The following is an 18,618-nucleotide window of genomic DNA, read 5'->3' on the forward strand; positions in this document are numbered from 1 at the left end:
TAAACTATGATTCACATATAATAGCTGGTTTCACATGTAGTAAGCCAAAACCAACCCAAGCATATTGGGTTGAGGAGTTGGAGGGATGTATAAAATACAGGCAAATGGGGCCTGATTCTCAAACCATGGCTTGAATCAAATTAGGAGGTATAACTAAACCTCCAAGATCAGGTAGAGTATTTCTAAGATATTGCAAATGTCTTAGAGATATCCAAGAGAAGGCCTAAAATTTGGTTTCACTTATTCTTTTCCTCCTATTTTGTTACTTCTGAACTATTTTATCTGTTTTGGAGAGCATAGTTGTGTGGTTTAGTTTACCCAAGACTATTTTATTGAAGATATTCTGTTTGAAAGCAAGCTGGTCCAAGTTCAGTTTAAAGTTAATACAGTTAAACAGGAAGAGCAACTGGAGCTCCAGATATTGTCTGTCAAACATTTGACTGGCATAATTTTATGCTGAAATATTATTCTTTTTGCCAGTCATTCTTTTGAAATTGGCATTCATAGTTAGAAGGTAGTGGTACAGTGTTGATATCTTCCTATTAGATTTTCTTTTAACTGCAAGAAATTTTTATATAGTTATTAGTCTTATAACTGTCATTGGATTCCCCCATTTAGGATTAGTGAAACTGGAGTCTTCCTAGTCATGCATTTCAGGGGTCTTCAAACTTGGCCCTTTTATGACTTGTGGACTTCAACTCCCAGAATTCCTCAGCCAGACATGTTGGCTGAGGAATTCTGGGAATTGAAGTCCACAAGTCATAAAAGGGCCAAGTTTGAAGACCCCCTGATGTATCTGATGAGAGAAGTTTCAGTTCTCTTTTGCAAAAACTTTTTCTTGTTGGCAACATGCTATCTTATCTGGAGATGAATGAACCAAGTGCAGGTGAAAAGATTACTTAGTTCTACATTTTGTCTCTGAAAAAATACATGGATTATTTGTTTAGTTTCTGAAGTTGTAAAACGTTGCTAATAGTTGCAATTGCATTTGACTTCCAGTTTGTTTGGATTACTTTTCTTCTTAGTAAACATGTTGCAGAAAAAATTCTGGTGCAAATACAAGTGATCTGAAGACAACGGGGGAAAAAAGGCTCTACACAGGTAAGTGCTTGAATATTGTGAACATTTACACTTTATTTTGTTCCAACTTAAAAGGAATAACCCAAAGATTGTGATTAGCCACAGAAGCCTTCTTAGCTTCTGACTTGCACACACTGCAGAAAAATAATCTTTTTAGTCATTTGGAATTTTGGTATAATAATCCTACTTTCTTCACTTGTTTCTTCACCAAATGCAATTTTAAGCCACATAATAATAATAAAAAATCTTTATCCTGGCATAACAGCTCAGTTAGGCAAACTGATCTTCAGGTATTCCATACTTTGACAGTTTAGCCAATGCCCCATGGAATATAAATCTACAGCTACTAAGCATGTTTAGTTAAGTGTACCTACAACCTAATATGTAACATGTTAAAGTTAAAAAACTTGTTGTCAAGGTAAATGTGCACATGATGTAACGATTAGCAAGAAAGAAGCAGAAATAGTTATTGAAATATAGCTACTTGTAAAAACAGTTTAGCTTCAAATAACTATGTTGTGAGATATTTGACTTGCAAACCAATCTTGTTTTTTCTTCTTTGTCTGAATCAGAGATAACCTGTTTAACTGTGGGTTAATTGATACCTGTACAATAGCTTGACCCTCTAATGAACTAACCATTTTTCACCGACATTCCTCCTATGTTATTCTGTTGTCAAAACCTAGCCTTCTGAAAGATCATGGCCCTTCCAATCCTTTTATCTGTGCACTTGCTTTAATTATTGTTACAATGGCAGTGTCGATAAAGCTAACAAATTGAACAGAACCATAAGTAGTTTTCTCTGGGACCCCTAAGACAAACATCTCAGATGAATCTCCTTTGTTCACATTAAGAGCAGAGCCCTAACAGAATAACCAACAATTTTAAGAGGTGTGAACTTCAACTCCCAGAATTCACTGCTGGCTGAAGAATTCTGGGAATTGAAGTCTATACTTCTTAAACTTGTCAAGATTGAGAAACACTGTGCTAAACAATGCAGGAGAAAATCTGTATAGTGTCTCCTTACTGCCACCTAGTGGCTGCTATAGTCAATAGGCATCTGCCTGCTTCCACCTGCTATTTTGTTTGCTTAATGAAGATGCTTAACCTGGGTATATATATGCTGGTCCTGCATCATACAGTACCAGCCTGGTTCTTTTAAAAAGATTGACAGCCCAGCTTGATCCCTTAGGCCTCTGGCTCTAAAAACAGCTGGATTTATTGCATATATATCACTAAATCAAGTTATGGTGCACATCAGTTTTCCAGAATCAATATATTTTCTGAAAATACTTTAAAAAGATTGTTTGCTTCTGTCTAGAATTCCATAGTTATATAGAAGCTGTGACCTATGGACATTTCAATTCAAAATGGCCAGACTGGACTGGGGCAGGGTATGATATCAGCAAATGTCTTGTGAGCAAGGAGCAGAAGACGGCTCTTGCTGAGACTACTGGAGACATAGTTCTTTCTCAGCCATTAGTTCCTTTGACACAGCAAGATGCAAGTAGCTAAAAGCTCCCAGTCTAAACAACACAGAGAGCTGGCAATTACCACAGCAGGATTCAGCAGCAGAGCTGCTCCAGCACAGCTGTTTTCTCATTAGAACCAGAAAGTCATTTGCACTCTGGGACTTGAAGCAACATCAACCACGATGCCAGGAATTTAAGTATCTCTTGCTTTTCTCTATAAAGGAGGAAATGGGAAGAAGAATTGGGGTGATCACTGCCACCACTGTCCATATGTTGAAGGGGTGCCTCAGACTGTTGATACTGTTTGGATGAAACATTGAATTCATAAAAAGACAACTTTATGAAAATCATTAGTGAAGCACTGATGAAATTGCTTAAATACATCCTAAATTTTGTTATAGTCCTTATTCTAGATGCACATTCACCTGTCAAGAGATAGGTAGGACCAACATAGGAGACTGCCATATACTGAATTGACTGTTTAGCTGACAGACAGTGAGTCTGTTTTTTTCCCTTTTTTTTTGAAGATGGGAACCATATCAATTCTTTTCCAATCCTCTGGTAGTTTCACAGTGCTCCAGGGTTTTTTTTAAAGATATGGTGCAATGATTCTGAGATGACACCTGCCAGCTCCTTCAGAACTGGGATGTAATCCATTAGGTCCCAGTGATTTATATTCATCGAGGTCAGACAGGTGTTCTCTTATACCATTTTCTTGCTTATTTTAATTTTTATTTCTAGTCTGTCTTTTACAGTTATGTTTTTAGTAGGTTGGGCTATAGTTTCTGTCTGCATGAAGACTGATGCAAAGAATGAGTTAAGCAGCTCTGATTCTCTAAATCAGCGGTTCTCAACATTTGTGTGACGGCGACCCCCGTCACACAAACGTTATGCGCATGCGCGGCGCGGCTGCGCATGGGGGCGGGGCCCTGCGCGCGGCGCGCATGCGCGGCGCCACCCCCGGAGGTGCGGCGCCGCCCCCATGTGCGGCGTGCATGCGCGGCGGCGCCCCCCGGAGGCGCACCGCCACCCCCACGCGCGGCACGCATGCGCGGTGGCGCCCCCGGGAGGCGCGCCGCCGCCCCCACGCGCAGCGCGCGTGCGCGGCACCGCCCCCCCGGAGGCGCAGCGCGCCCCTGGAGGGAACAAAATGGCGGATCGCCGCGTTTGGCGACCCCACAAAAGAGGTCGATCGACCCCAAATGGGGTCGCGACCCATAGGTTGAGAACCGCTGCTCTAAATGAAAGGCCCATGAACGAAACAGATCATAGATTCTGAATCCAGTCAGTACACTGTTGTATTACATGCAGAATTAAATTGTGTGTGCGTGCGCGCGCACACACACACACACACACACAGTTATAGAACTTCCTTCCACTATTTTTTTACTATTTACCATTTACTATTTTTTACAACATGACCCTAATTATTCTGGATCATTATTCTGAAGCAGGTCTCATAGTATTCAATAGGGCTTGCTCCCTGAGAACTACTTCTTGCATAGCTGAGAGAAACCTTGTGGAATTCAGTCATCCTTTCTTATGAGCAGAGACATCAGTAGGTTTAAGCTCCAAGTCCTCTTTATTTTCATCAAGAAAAGTGTGGAATTCCCACTTTGGACATAAGGGGGCAATATTTTCTGTTGAACAACTCTACCAGTTGAAGAAATGTCTTTTTGCCCGAATTTAGTGTTGCAAGAGGCATAATCTGTACTCTTTTGCTGACCCAAGCTGTCCGTATGGGGAAATGGAGAATTCTCTTTTATTTTTCAAAATGGCAAGTCATCCAGGACTGAACCATAGAACTCTTTGGCTGTGGAAAGGGTGGCTGTGGAAAGGCACAACTGGGACTTAGCTGGCTCTGAAGGAAGGCAATGTGATTTCAATAGTTATGAGTGCAAATTTAGGGGGTACTTGCTACTGCAGTGAGAGCTTCATAATACGTTTTTAATGTTCACTGAGGGGGCTATAAAACATAAAGGATGAGCATTTCCATATTTGAAAATCCCTTTGACTGGCAGTTTTATTATCTCTGAAAGGTGCAAGGCCTTCAACACAATCAACTTAAGGGTTTTTCCTTTTATTTTTTTCAGTAGAGAAAATGATATTGCTTCTTAAGTGAAGTACACAGCTAGTTGTGTTTTAATAATTATTTTAAAATCTTTTCCATATTTCTTTAATATCTCAATATTAAACAAAATGGTAACTGGGAGACAGTCGGATTTATGAAAGAGGCTTCCATATAATTTGGCTTCAGCAGCCAAACACTGAGGTTATCATGCAGTTGTAATAGTCTGTGGCTTGGGTTACGATCCAAATATTCCTTCTAGAGCTGACGTTCCTTTCTGGCTCAGTCATTGGGTACATGGACTAGCAAAATTGCCTCTTTTTGTTGATTTTCTGCTTTGGAAATACCTTGCAGATTTATAAGTAGCTCTTTGGATAATTACCAGACACAAGAGAGCAAGGGTTCCAACAGTTCTGCCGGGAAGCTTTTGTAACCTGAAATATGAAAATATATCCACTGATCTTAAAGAACCAGAATAAATATGTAATCTGTGGGCAAGCCTCATAAAAGGATAGATCAGTTTGTTAGACTGCATCTAGTAGTCCCTGGGGGGAGGAGGGGGAAACTGGACAAATCTGAACTACTTGCTTTTTGCCTATCCCCATTACCATCTCCCATAGCAAAACAATATAAAACAATTCACTATCATTTCAGCCTGTATTGGGAAATATAATTTGTCTGAAATGGTATAGGTTCTCCTGCTTGAGCAAGGGGCTGGACTAGAAGACCTCCAAGGTCCCTTCCAGTTCTATTCTATTCTATTTACCCAATAGGTGCCTCTGAGTTGGTTAACATGAGCTAGGGAATATTTTGCCTTTCCCTGCAGTTCCCAGCTGATTGATTGACTGATCAAATATGAGCCATTTATTTATTATCAATTCTTAGTGACCGTATAGATAGACTTACCTTAACCGGTTTATTTATTGTACTGTCCTCCATCCCTGGTACTGATAACACTTCCCTATGAGGCTAAGCCACTGTCAACATTATTTACTTGCATTAGGTAAAGACTTCTTATCTTCACATTTATGAAAAACAATCTGACAGTGCCTTTGTTCTTAAATACTTGGTTAGCTTTGTATTTCTGTATTTGTATTTCTGAGTGTTTGAAACTAAATTGTTTTACTTAGCTTTACTGTTTTACCTTGTTCGGTGTATGAATCATAATCTAACACGGAGATTCTTTGCATGCGGGTTTTGCTGTAAATATTTTAAATAAATGGATGCCATAAGCCTTGGGAAAGGAGATTGTGATCAGTCTTCATACAAATGTAGGTTTTAAGCCAGTTGGAGGTATCATGCTAGTGTTTGCAGTTCCACATCAGACCAGGAGGAAGAATAAACAGAATAATTTTAGGGAGCAAGAAACTTACAGATTTCTAAATGGATTTATATTGAAGGCAGAGAGATAATAGAGCTATTGTTTGTAAACATGCACATTGTCCCACTAAAAAGGCTTTCCTGCTATAGGTAAAATCAAGCACATTGCCCAAGGAAATTAGGAATAATTTGGTGTTTTCATCTCATCTTTCCAATTTAGTTTGAAAGCGTTTGGGTTTTTTTTTATATAAATTTAAAAATGAATAGTTTTTGTGTAGATATCCATAACAAATTCCAAATATCTTTTCTTAGTTCCACACGAAATTAAAAAAAAAATGGAATTGTTTGTGTAAGATTCTACTTATTCAAGCAAGCTGGAGGGCACATGAGTTCTGTGTCGGAAGTAAATGTCCAACTATTCATTCCTCTTTTCATGTGGCTTCTTTAATCCCCCAGATTCAATTTCAGAACTATTTTATAGTTTTACAAAGCAAAAACCTTCCTTTAATGTTGGCATTTTTAAAGAAAAAAGGCTTCAATCAAAACATGTGTGGCTTGTTTTGTTTTGTTTTTTTCCTTCTTCATTCTGCATTAGCCAGATGTAACATGTGGGGGGAAAAAAAACAAGCTGAAGTGTGCTGTTCAAGTCCTGCCACAGTGACACAGTTGAAAAACTCCTGGAGATTTGGCTGTATTAAGGTAGAGTTCCTCTCTACAAGGAGAGGTGGCAAGGATTTAGCATGAATATAAAGTTTTTCAGCAGCATTGCTGGTATAAATTTGAAATCCTAGAAGGACACCGTCTGGATGCTTTCATCTCCCAACTGTAAAGAGTTATTTGTTCTTGGGATAGTATGCTGTGAATGCCTGTGTTAGAATATCCAGCTACTTTGTTTTCTGCTTCTTTTTAATTGCCTTGGGATTTTCTAAGCATTAAGATCTCCTCCAATTACAGCATTTTGATTTCATGTTAGGCATCCTCATAAACCTTAGTTTTATTGTCAGTGCTTCTAGTGAAAATCCTGACATTACTTCACCTAATACTGTACTGTATTAGTACAGTTGCAGTTCGTTTTCTTTCTTCACTTTCTGATGGTGGACTTTTCACTGTCATGTGTTACAACAGGGAAAGTCATGACTGTTACTATATTATCCTATGATCTAGCATTGCACGTGATGCACACGGGAGGAAATTCACATAAAGAGAAACTCTAAACTCTTTTTCCAGTGTTAATAACACCGTAGGCCAGTGGTTCTCAAACTTTTTAATGCCGCGACCCCCAACTGGTCGTAAGTTGAGGACTACTCAACCGGTCGTAAGTCGAGGACTACTCAACCGGTGCAGCACCGTTTGCAGAATGGGACTTTTGGCGGGCTCAGCAGGGCAGAGACAGCCTGGACAATTCCTATTGGCTTTTGAAAGCCAATAGAATTAGACTCTATTCAAGAGAGTCTATTCTATTGGCTTTCAAAAGCCAATAGAATAAAAGGGAGTAGCACAGCTAAGGAAAAGGGGGGGGGGGAAATGGCGGACTGCGTTGTTTGGCGACCCCCGTGAAATGGTCATTCGACCCCAAATGGGGTCCCGACCCACAGGTTGAGAACCACTGCCATAGGCCATCCTAGCTGTGGTTTCCTGCTTGTCATACAACAGGAGGGTGAAATACCCCAGTACATTCATGGTTTTTAGGAAGTATTAGAAATCAAAATATTAAATATTTAAAGTCTTAAATTCATATTAAAGTATAATATTAAATATTGAAAGGCTTCTTTCTCGTTTTTGTGCTTTAAAAGTACATCTGGCACATAATTCAAAGCACCATTCCTGGACTTATAACAATATATGGATTTACATTCCATCCAAAAGTTTGGTTCTTTTATGCATATAGTTAAGATGAGAATATTTGTAACTCAGGGTTAAACTGTGGGGTCCCTTGGTGGTCTCTGAGCTTGGTGGTTATTCTGCTAAACATTTCATTACCCAACTAGGTAATATAATCATTTACAGCATGCTATACACATCATTTTATATAGAGATTTCAATTCCGTGGGATGGTCGAAGCAAAATTCTTGGTTTTGATTTGATCTCCTGTAGCTTATAATTTTGTGCAATGACATATGCTATTATTGGTATATGGTTCTTGATATTTATGCTAGCTTAAGGCTTAATAACAATCTTTTGTTATCTACACCAAAGTATTTAGTCTGACCATTCATAATTAATGACACACTGGCACTATAGCCTCCTTGCTATTATTTTTTAAGATTCTTTGTTTATTCCTTTTTGCTTTGGTGCCTTCCCTTACTTTCTATTTGTCTTTGTTTATATACTTTATTTAAAAAAATTAGGTTTTAAAAAGTTCTTTCTCACCTTCACCTTCCATAAAAATTATCTTCTGCTAAGGAATTAGTAAAATTTGGTGAGACTTCTGCACTCAATGGAACATATTTTATTTGCTTTCATCTGCAATGTTTCTCTACATGACAGCTCTATAAAAATCTTGGGACTTTTATTTTCTCTGCAGTGAAAAAGCAGACAAAAACAAATGATTTTTCTCTCCTTCCTGGTGCCTTTTGTGGTTTGAGCATTGGGAGAGAATTGAAAACAAAAGTGACAAACAGTTTCTCTTGGGGGTCTCATCTTGTCCAGCTTCTTTTACATCCCACCCTTCCCTTTCTGTAATGTTTCATTGAAGTTGAATCTCCCCAAAGAAGCAGGACCAATTGCAGAATTTTATGTCACTTTTGGGGATGAGAAAGAAATGATGTTTTTTTTTGGTGGGGGGAAAGCAAAAGAGAATTGCAGCTGCAAAGTTTCAAATGAAAAGCTAATCAAAGGCAGGCCAGGCGGCATGGCTTTAATCTTTCATCTTCAAAGACGCACAAACAAATATTGATTGTGTACCATACAGCTGTCGGGGTGGCAGGCTGGCTCGCAACTTCCACCCTCTCCAAAATTCACATAGCTAGTATGCCTGTTGTTGCTGTTTTGTACCACCACTGTACATTTCCAAGAGTAACCTCCATGAAAAAAACAACAACGCATTACTTCAAGAGATTTGCCATCTGTTTCTTGGTATGCAAGATGGACGATTGACGGAGGAAAATTAAGGGGAGGTGGGAGAAGGAATAAGAGAGTCACGGATAGTAAGGTGGATGACAACCAAATGTAACAGCATTTATTTAAGCTCTGTTTCAGTTGTATGCCTTTATTAAAATTTATGAAATGTGGATTTCAGCTTTGGTTGTATTGAGACAGACGGGTTCTTACACAGTTCCTCCCCTCTTCGGAGAGGGGTGATCACCCTGTTCCCTAACCTCATTGTCATTATTAAAAGTACTTATGGCAGCCTTTTCCCCAGCAAGGTCAGTTATATACAGAAACCTCCAAAGGTCTCCCTACAAGCTGAGATTGGATCCCTGCGCTAGCTTTTCTCTAATGAGAAAAAGCTGCTTTAGTCAAGGAAGAATTCAATTAGGAGGCTGGAAGAGCTATTGATGGGAAGCTGGGCAGGGAGAGAAAAATGTCTGCTTGGACGTTTGAAGTTCAGGGATTTAAAAAGTGTAACATGCCCTCTTACACAGACACATCTAGAACACAACAATTAGGGAAGAGAAAACTGGCCATGGAGGAAATGTCGCAGTCTTCTACTTTGAATTCCTCTTTCTCTCCACCAACAGACAACAAAGCAACAATTAGACCCCTATAACTGCAGAAAGCCTTAGCACTGGTCTCTCTTTATCCTAGACAGTAGCAGGAAACTGATAGATTGAAGCCAAATGGGAACCTTGACTCAAAACAGATGTAACTATGACATGTAGTGGTAAGGCAGGGAGTGGATGGATGCATGCATGTGCTTGCAGTTTGCAATAACACTTCGTACGTTTGATGAAACGAATGAAAGTCTACAAAAGCTGATGCCATCATAGATATGTTAGCTTTTAGCTTGCCGCAAGATTTCTCATTGGTTTGGCAAATTAACCTGGCTGAGGTGGGTGATTATGTGCCATCTAGTCGATCTCCACTCTTAGTGACCACATGGATAAATAGTTATTAGGGAAGCAAGATTGGCATTGAGGATCAAACCCAAACCATTTCACTAAAAATGGATCCAAGTGGCATCATGTACAAGATGAAATGAAACAAGTGAGTAAATAATTTGCAAAAGATGGAGTGAGAACAAGTACATACGATTCTTTAGAGAGCTAACAAATTCAGTAGATCAAGTCACTGCTGGAAAGAAAGCACTCTGAAAATTGTCCAAGTAGTGGGGTGAAAAAGCTGAGTCTTCCCAGCCTTAAACCTCAAAGTTCATGGTTACTGAGGAGACTCATCCTGGCATGAAAGCAGACAGTCCCTAATCCAGGGGTAGGCAACCTTGGCTCTTTTATGACTCATGGACTCATGTAAAATAAATGCTAATGTCAAACTTAAACATACTAAAATCATAAGCACGATAAAATCCCTTCGCTAGGAAGTCTGTAGTACTACTTATGCTGAGATACAAGCCTGATGCAGCACTTTAGTGGGCCAACCTAAATCCTGTTTGATTCTTTGGCTCATCTGTTGTCCAGATGTAGCTGTAGTTCCTCCCATGGCTATTCCATGGTTGGCGCTGCTACATGTAGGACCCAGACTCTTTAAACAGAGGAGGTGCTTTGATGAAAATGGGATAGTGTGGCTTTAAGGAGGTGTTTTATATGGAGTCCTGTTCAACATTCTGATATTTAGTGCTCTTTTATTCCTCCAAGAAGTCCAAATACTGTGGTGAATGCTGGTGGTGGTGGTGCTTTTTCTGGCAACAGAGTAACCCTTCTGTTATTGGAAGGAAGGGGTCTTGGAGGTCTTCTAGTCCAACCCCCTGCTCAAGCAGGAGATCCTATAGCATTTCAGACAAATGGCTGTTCAGTCTGTTTTTAAAAGCCTCCACCGACGGAGCACCCACAACTTCTGTTCCACTAGATCAGCGGTTCTCAACCTGTGGGTTGGGACCCCATCTGGGGTCGAACGACCATTTCACGGGGGTCGCCAAACAACGCAGTCCGCCATTTTTTCCCCCTTTTCCTTAGCTGTGCTACTCCCTTTTATTCTATTGGCTTTTGAAAGCCAATAGAGTAGACTCTCTTGAATAGAGTCTAATTCTATTGGCTTTGAAAAGCCAATAGGAATTGTCCAGGCTGTCTCTGCCCTGCTGAGCCCGCCAAAAGTCCCATTCTGCAAACGGTGCTGCACCAGTTGAGTAGTCCTTGACTTATGACCGGTTGAGTAGTCCTCGACTTACGACCGGTTGGGGGGTCACGGCATTAAAAAGGTTGAGAACCACTGCACTAGATTATTGTTCTCATTGTCAGGAAATTCCTCTTTAGTTCTAGGTTGCTTCTCTCCTTAATTAGTTTCCATCCATTGTTTCTTGTCTTGCCTTCAGGTGCTTTGGACAATAGGATGACCCCCTCTTTGTGGCAGCCCCTCAAATATTGGAGCACTGGTATCATGTCACCCCTAGTCCCTCTTTTCATTAAACTAGACAGACCCAATTCCTGCAACCGTTCTTCGTATATTTTAGCCTCCAACCCTCTAATAATTTTTGTTGCTCTTCTCTGCTCTCTATCTTTTTTATAATATAGTGACCAAAACTGGATGCAGGATTCCAAGTGTGATCTTACCAAGGCCTTATAAAGCGGTACTAACACTTCATGTGATCTTGATTCTATCCCTCTGCTAATGCAGTCTAGGATTGCACTGGCTTTTTTTGGCAGCAGTTCCACACTGCTGACTTATATTTAAGTGATTGTCCAATAGAACTCCAAGATTCCTCTCGTAGTTATTGCTACTGAGTCAAGTTTCACCTAATCTGCACCTGTACATTTGGTTTTTCTTGCCTAAGTGTAAAACCTTGCTTTTCTCTCCGTTAAATTTCATTTTGTTAGATAGGGCCCAGTGTTCAAGTCTACCAAGATCCATCAGACTCTTGAGCCTATATCCTAGGCCAGGGGTAGGCAACCTTGGCTCTTTTATGACTGGTGGACTTCAACTCCCAGAATTCCTGAGCCAGCCATGCTGAGGGGACAGGGAGAGGTTTCCAAGCTGAGCCAGGCTGGCTCAGGAATTCTGGGAATTGAAGTCCACGAGTCATAAAAGAGCCATAGTTGCCTACTCCTGTCTTGGGGTGTTGGCTATTGCTGCCAGCTTGGTGTCGTCTGGAAATTTGATGAGTTCCCCTTCTATTCCCTCATCTAAATCATTAGGGAGAACATTCTAGGAATGCAGTGACTTAGTTTTGGGCTTGTCACATCCACATCCCACATATTGGCCACAGCACCACATTGGCTTTTAATATGCCTTGAATGCTATCAACTCCCAAGAATTCAGAGGTTGGCGCTGTTACCTGCATGTCACAGAGAATCTTGGGCAGACTATGGACAAGGCCTGTAATTTAAAGACATGGCAGAATATCAATAAAGCTATTAGAGAAGGGAGGGTATTGTCTGGCCCAGAAAGTCATTTCTGGCCTCTTATACTTCCCCCATCAGCCAAATGAGATAGTAGTTCAGGAAAGATCTATAGGAAACAATTACAGGGGCCACCTGTCCCTGAGGGGCTGCAGATAGACCCCCAACCATCGTTTATTGAAATCTCTGTTAAAAAGTAGCTTTCCTGCTAAGCCTAAGTAAATTTTTTTCTGCTAATCCTGTTTATTTATCTGCTTGGCTAATATGCTTCTCCAATTGCTTGAAGAGACTCTTTTCTACACAGGGAAATGCTTTTGTACGGAAAAGCATGACCACTACAGACATCTATAGGTAGTCTTTGACCATCATTGACCATAATGTTGCTAAGTGAGACATTTGTTAAGCGAATTAAGTGCCCCGTTTTACAACTTTGTTAAGTGAATCACTGCACTGTGTTAAGTTAGTAACACAGTTGTTAAATGGATCTGGCTTCCCCGTTGACTTTGCCGGAAAGTCGCAGAAGGGGATCAAGTGACACCCCCCCCCCGGGACGCTGCGCCCGTCATAAATGTGAATCGGTTCTCAGGCGTCTGAACATAAATCACATGACCATGGGGATGCTACAGTGATTGTAAATGTGAAAAACGGTCCTACGTCCCTTTTTTCAGCGCCGTGGTAATTTTGAACGGTCACTAAATGAACTGTTGTAAGTCCAGGACTACCTGTAACTATATATCACTTTATCCAGGTGTTTGTCTTTCTGGGGCATGGGAAAGTGGCAGGAGGTGCCTGGAACGAAGCAATTCCTTTGGGAGGCAAACAGAAATCTAGCAGAAAAATTCTCTGGTGGGGGAGAGAAAACGGGGAGGTAGAACGTAAGAAACACGCAGGCCTAAAGCAAGCAGCTTTTACCATAGATCATGTCAACACGCTTGCACTTTACAACTCCATTGGGTAGGAGGCTTAAGTTTCAGGCATGTTTTAGATTAAGCCAGTTGGGATGTGGTGTTGACAGGCTTCACTGAGGCCTAGAGCAGAACTGTGTGAGCCTGGTCTCCCAGTTCTTCCTGTAACCCAGAGAAGGCATTTGCCACTAGGCTACGTGCAAAAAAGACAGGCAGAAAAAACGGATAAGTGGCTAGACAGAGGCTTTTCGGAAGTTAGCGTTGATGGCTTCCACATCATAGCTACTGTTTGACAAGCCACAAGGCCATCTACCTCCGTTCTCGCCAATCTAATGGCTCCCAATAAATTGCTGAGGGTTCTGAGAGTTGCAATGTGGTTCATCGGCCCGGCATCAGCTGGGGAAAGGATGCATATGGCACACTAAGAAAGAACTAGGAATTGTGCTTGTCATGTATAAAGCCACAAGTACTGTTTTTGCAACTAGCAACAGGGCCAGTTACAATGAGAAGCAAATAAGCTGCTCTATAGCATATTCATTCCCTCCGAAATATACCACTGATTTAAGTTCTGGTTATTTCCAGAGGTGCAAGGAATATATTTTTTTATTTAAAGTTCTTTCCCTGCTATGGTAAAGAACCCTAATGACAGTTTTACATTTAGCAATATCAATAGCACTTAGACTTGTATGCTGTCCCATAGTGCTTTATCACACTCGCTGAGCGGTTTACAGAGTCATTGCCCCCAACAATCTGGGTCCTCATTTTACCCACCTTGGAAGGCTGAGTCTACCTCGAACAAGCCAGGATCGAACTCCTGGCTGTGGGCAGAGTCAGCCTGCAATACTGCCTTCTAACTAGTGCGCCACCAGGGCTCCTTTACAAATTTAATGTTGTAAACGTAAAACTTACAATTCTTAGCATTCTTAATCATCTTTCTGAGGGACATACAAATTCAAAGGGATCCAGCAAAAAGAAAGATCTGAGTGGCAATGACTGTATCAAGACTCGGAGAAGTCACCGTTTTGAAAACTCAGCTAAAATACCAGGGCAACTAGAAGACAGCAGAACTAGGTTTGGGAAAAGAAGCAGAGAGTTGGCAGTCCATGTTGCTTGTGTGCAGACAGTCTAAGGCAGTGGTGGCGAACCTATGGCACGCGTGCCAGAGGTGGTACTCAGAGCCCTCTCTGTGGACACGCGCACCATGCCCTGGCGAGGGCAACTATCCCTCTCCAACCAGCTGCCTGCTAACTCGCTGAGCTCCCACGTGGCTGGATGCATCCCAGCTGTCGGCCGGCCATCCAGCTCAGAGGCGGCTTCTCTGAACTGCTGGCGGTGGGCTGCAGAGCCCCAGAGTGCACCGGTTGAAGGGCCGGAAGGCTGTGGCTGCTGATGGACACTGTCGGCCCCCATGCACTCGCTGGCTTCTGTGAGCGGGGGGCCAATGGTGTCAGGCAGCAGCCGCCCCAGCCCATGCCTCGCCTTGCCCTGCGACAATGACACACCCACCCAGTCTGTCATGAGCACAGCCATGCCCACCCAGTGGGCCACGCCCACCTGGCACCCCGTGATCAATAAGTGGGTTTTGGATTTCAGTTTGGGCACTCGGGCTCTAAAAGGTTTGCCATCACTGGTCTAAGGCTTTGAAAACCAGTTCTCCCAATACATGTGTCTGGACACGTGGATGCTGACATTTTCTATACGTTTCTGGTAAAGGGTTTTATAGAAAGGAGAAACTGGGGGAGGGGGGGTCTATTTCCTAGGGGAAGAACCTGGTGGTCCTTACCAGCTTGCAAAATGCTGTAGGACTTCACCAGGGCCTTGAATTTTTGTGATGCCAAATGGCTTGCTCCCTAACCCAAGCTCCTCAGTGAAAAAGTATAATTTGGACAGAAGTGAATTCTGGCAGTTTAGGGGGAAATACGTCTTTTTTCCTCCCCGTGATTCGTGAAAACATGCTATTATTAATTAAAGCCGCACAAATACTAAAGGGGTGTCTTTCGCGTTCTGGCCTTGGCTGCACATACCTCTCTGTTCCTCTCCCCTTGCAGATTTTTCAGTGTTTTTAACATCAGACTGATGTTAGGTATAATTACTAACTTTGCACCAAAATTATATTTGACACAGCTTGTGTGGGGAAATTAGAGCATTTCAGAGACCGCAAATTCACCTGGGAAGACAAGCCAAGTAAAGACAAGGCAGCACAGAGTGGAAGTAATTTGAATATTACATGTGCCCTCCTGAAAATGCCAAAATCATTTAAATAGCTAGAAAGGATATTTTTCCCTAATTAACCCTGTGTGCTCGGCGGTTCATAACAGCCCTGCAGAGATGGAGGTGGGCTATCCGAGGAGAGATGGGACACGCCCCACAGGGGGCAGCGGAGTACTGACTGGAGGGAGGGAAAGACCACCCTCCCCCTATACACACAAAATTGTGATGGGTTAATTGCCACCCCTGCAGCTGTTTGTTCTTCCCAACAGACATTTGTTTCTGCAGGGGACATGTCACGCTTCTAGCATCATAGTCTTATAAGTTGGGGAAAAAAGGATAGGGAAGCTACTGGGGTCCAGGCCATGTACTGTAACGCAGAGCTATCAAAATATTTCAAGGTGGCCCTATTATAAAGAAATGTTAAGGACCGCAGAGCAGGGCTTTTCAACCAGTAGTATGGGTACCACCTGTGGTACATTGGCACCTGGCAGGTGGTACACGGCCATCCTAGAAAAGTGGTAGCAGGGGAGAGGAATGAGCTGAACCAGTGGCAGCACCGCACAAGCCTGAGCGAGAGATGGCTGGAGCTGCAGGGCTGTCAGGCTCAGTGGAAGCGCCAGGATCAGTGCCGCTTTCCAGCTGATCGGGGCTTCTTCTGGGCTGTCAGGGCTCAGTGGAAGCGCCAGGATCAGTGCCGCTTTCCAGCTGATCGGGGCTTCTTCTAGGCTGTCAGGGCTCAGTGGAAGCGCCAGGATCAGTGCCAGGCTCCAGCTGGAGCTCGACGCTGATCCTGGTGCTTCTGCTGAGCCCAGAAGAAGCACCAATCAGCTGGAAAGCAGCACTGATCCTGGCGCTTCTGCTGAACCCAGGAGAAGCGCCGATCAGCTGGAATGTTGCAGCCTCTCCAGGGTCTTGTGATTTACATTCAGATGCTTGGCAACTGATTCATATTTATGACGGTCACAGTGTCCCAGGGTCATGTGAAGTGACCAAAACCTGCTGCAACCACCCAGCAGACGGGGGGGAATAAAAACCAAACACCCCCCACCCCATCTCCGCTGCCAATCCTCAACAGAAATGCTCACAACAATGAAAAACTCGGACAGGAGGAAGAGCGCCGCCCGGGTGGGCAGGCAGATGTCTTGCTCGGTTGTGGCTTGGGGGGCACTTTTTTCAGTGCCATTGTAACTTTGAACAGTCACTAAGCGAACTGTTGTAAATCGAGGACTACCTGTACTTTATCGTTTTTTTCCTTTTTTTGTCATCAAGTTTTTGACACCTTGCTAGGCGACTGGTGGTACTCGGATGTTGCCATATCCTAAAAGTGGTACAATGGGTGAAAAGGTTGAAAAGCCCTGCCGTAGAGCAGCAGAAAGACAAGTCTGATCCATGGGGGAAAAATGTCCCTAGAGCAGTGTTTCTCAACCTTGACAATTTTAAGGCATGTGGACTTCAACTCCCAGAATTCCACAATGCTGGCTGTGGAATTCTGGGAGTTGAAGTCCACATGACTTAAAATTGTCAAGGTTGAGAAACACTGCCCTAAAGCCTCATTACTGCTGATGCCACCACCAGCTTCTCCTGTGGTTCTGAAGCATGCTTCGTGTTCCAAAGGTCTCCCCCGCCTGTGGCTTTGAAAAACCACACCAGATCTTTGTGCTCCTTCTAATGTGAGAGAATCCACCTGCAAAGACTTCCATCTGCCTCCTGCCATTACAACTCCTGTGGTTTCCAGTTCGTTACATATTCATTTTCTAATGCAATTATTAGCTTGTGGGGAAAGGAAAAAATTAATAAAGAAGCTCTGATTAGCTCTTTACACCACATTGTTTTTTTTAACGAGGGGGAGGGTTAATTGGGTTCAAGAAGATCCTTGTGGGCAATAAGTTTTTTTTGAGGGGGGGGAGAGCTGGTTATGGGAGTAGCAATTGGGAATAAAAATAACAATATTAAGCCGTGTGCATACATACAAACATGCACTAGTCGGTTTGTACCGTAGTCTAGGTAGAGTTTCAGGGAAATGATCTTAATTACTCAGGGTGAAATAAATAATTTTAGGAAGCACAACCCATGTGGGTTTCCCATCACTCCTAGATTAGTTGAAGCACTTACTAAACTAGTCATCCACATTTTAGCATAGGAATTTCTGACACCTCTTCAAGTTTGGTTGTTCATTGCATGACCCACCCTCCTCTCAACGGAGTTAATTCCACAAACTTTGGTTTAGTTTAACCCCATTGGTTAGCCTGTTGTGCAAACACAGTTACGGAGTTGTGTACAGCTTGTTTTAATTTCCTGTTTCCAGTTTTGTATCGAAAGTCGGGCAACTAGATTGCTAAAAAGAAAAGCGCCTTGGCGTTCCCCCCCAGCCGTTAAAACTGAATGGAGCCCCGTCCGGTGTCCCACAAGTTCTGAATGAATCACAAAGTCCTGGGTGCAATCGGGCCTCAGTTCCAGGTTGCCGCAAATAGGGAAAAGTAGAGTGAGACGCAGGAGCAAGGAATTCCAGGCAATTCTTATTAAAAATTCCTCCTCCTCTCTCCCCTTATCATAATAACCCATGTAACTGCTCACTTCTATCCCTGAAAAGGGGAGGCGGGGAAGATTAACATCTCCTGCCAAATGACATTCACGAGGTGTGATTACTGGGTGATAATTACACTCTTTGCCACCGTGGCTCCCCCCCCCTTTTCCTCCAGTGGAGGAATATATTTGTTGTTTCCTTCTTCCCGCCAAAGTGATCTTCGCTCCTGGACCTGCTATGGACCAAAATGTCCAGATGTCTCCCCACCTGTCTTGCCTCTCTCGTTTTTACTTCCCAAATCTTTCCTCTTGGCCCTGTGCCTTTCTGTCCCCTCCCTAGTAACGTTTCACCTTTTTTTGGGGGGGAGAACTTTTGGCAATATTGTATTTCAAGACGGGGGGGGGAATGTGGGAGATGACTCCAGCTCTTCCCTCTGCTTCTGGCTTCTCCCAGATGCCCTTGTCCTCCATGTACAGTTTAAAAATCACACCCAGAATTGTTGCGACTCTCCTGCCCTTAATCAGAGTCTTTGAAAGCTGTATTTAATGGTCCGTCCAGCTACTTGGAAAAGCTTGTCGCGTTATTTGTC

Source organism: Crotalus tigris, unplaced genomic scaffold (assembly GCF_016545835.1).
Source record: "Crotalus tigris isolate CLP2741 ecotype Arizona unplaced genomic scaffold, ASM1654583v1 scf7180000020588.15403103151:6194809, whole genome shotgun sequence".
Taxonomy (NCBI): Eukaryota; Metazoa; Chordata; class Lepidosauria; order Squamata; family Viperidae; genus Crotalus; species Crotalus tigris.